Source organism: Rana temporaria, chromosome 5 (assembly GCF_905171775.1).
Source record: "Rana temporaria chromosome 5, aRanTem1.1, whole genome shotgun sequence".
Classification (NCBI taxonomy): domain Eukaryota; kingdom Metazoa; phylum Chordata; class Amphibia; order Anura; family Ranidae; genus Rana; species Rana temporaria.
The window spans coordinates 331,817,403-331,819,625 of record NC_053493.1 but is presented as its reverse complement, the minus strand read 5'-3'; positions in this window follow the sequence as shown (position 1 = coordinate 331,819,625).

Genomic DNA, 2,223 nt, shown 5'->3' with positions numbered 1-2,223 from the left:
ACGCTAACGGCGTTTCCAAACACATGGAACTTGAGCTGCAATGGTGATTTGTTTTTAACCTGGGTTTAACTTGTTTTTTGGAATAAATCGTGATATACTTCACTATGGAAGGCCTCTTTTTTGCCCTTTTCCTCTGAACCATTGGACATCTGTTTGGATCTTTGTCGGGGTGGTGAGAATTTCCCTATTGGCAACATCTATAAGAATCTGTGATCGCCTGTAACGGGGGTTCTGAAAATCTGATTGGAGATCTGTCCGGACGGGTGCCGTGGTTGTAGGAATCTTTGGCAATTCCCTTAAGCGCTTTTGACTACCTGTAATGGGGGTCATAAAATTCTGGTGAGTAGGATGTGTGGCAGGTGATGGAAGACCTACAGTCACTACTTTATTGCTCATCAGGAATTGGAAGCTCCTTACGCACTTTGATTGATCATAAGATTATCCATATACATTGGACACTCGGATGTTATAATTTTCATGGGATATATATATATATATATATATATATATATATATATATATATATATATATATATATATATATATATATATATATATATATATATATATAATATACACATACATACACACACACATATATATATATAATCTCTATGTATATATATGTATGTGTGTGTATATATATATATATATATATATATATATATATATATATACACACACACACACACACACACACACACACACACCCATATTTGTGTGTTGCTGACACTGATGCAAATTTATTTTGAGCACTTGCACTTTAAAATAGCTTTACTTAGAGTGTGGTTTAATCAATTAACTATTAATTGATTCTCTTTTACACCTCCTACTGTTCACTGCCGAGAGGAATGGAGTGTGGGCGGTAATACAATTCCACTCCACTCGCCACCCACATGAAGGCCCAGAAACACCCACAGTAACCCTAGGACCCACCCACATCAACTCCCATAGCCTAGCCTGAAACACAGGCTCAAAGGATCATCGGATATGTAGTATCAGGACAGGTAAAGGAAGGAAACCGGAAATCAGAGAACTTTGAAACACAGAAACCTGTTGTATACAGCTCAAGGAAGGAAGTTACACATAAGCTGACACTGATTTTTTTTACAGGACCAGAAAAGGAAATGGGGGTGACTGGCGCAAAACACAATATAATCATGCACACTGCAAGCCCTATGGGTAAAACGCATGTATTCATGGGCAACATAAGATAAAAAACAGTCTACTGAAAAGCTAAAAAGAGTCCATAAGTTCAATGTATGACTTGTGGTGGCAGCCGTTCTCAGAGGTAAGCCAACTCTGTGGAATCAAGTAAGAAAGACAAAGCAGGAAGGGCTACCTGAGTGTAGTATTAAAATAAACGGTTTAATTCACAGTACAAACAGGTTCATCTGGGGGGGGGGGGGGCGGCATTCCACATTATCCCACGGACATGGCACTGTGTGCAGGGGACATAGCATTGGCGTGTGCCTGGGTACACCCCAATGCCCAGGCACACCCCAGGGTTTTTTCACTGTCACAATGTGTGACAACTCCAGTTCGGCACCCCTGCTAACTAATGGTGCTGCCAATGTGACTATTTATCAGTTGAATGTAAAATTCCTGTCAGAACTGCAGCCACTGGCCACGGCGTGAACAAGCAGGCAGCCACATTTTCCGATACTGTCTCTGTAGTCTTGGCTACAGAATCCCTGACCGCTGAATATCACTCCGCCACCTGCTATCGGGGATGCTGTATCCAGACTACAGAGACAGCATGGGATAATCCCTGCCTGTTTACTCCACAGCTGGTGGCTGTAGTCCTCACAGGAGTTAGTGGTTACCAGAGCCCACCATCCGATGCCTCCTGTTGCCACAAAAACATCTTACAAAATGGCCAGAAAAACTAGTATTGAGGGGAGAGACAGTCGGGGCTTTCACAGCTCCCAGTACAGGTGGGCAGAGCAGGAAGTGATAATCACAGTGCAGTCACTCCGGAGCACTGCCTCCTTCCCAGTACACAGCTCTCCCTGGGGCAGACTGAAGATCTGAGCGGAATGATGGCAGCCTGTATCTTCTCCTCCTTTTACACTATGCTGAGCTGTGCTGCAAACCTGTCCTGCACCTTGCAGGGAAGGTTTACTGAAAGAAAAGTGACATTCTTGAACAGGTTAGGAATTACTGGGAATTCTACATAGAAGACGGATCAAAACTCTGCTCTTTTGATGTCATGAGACACGA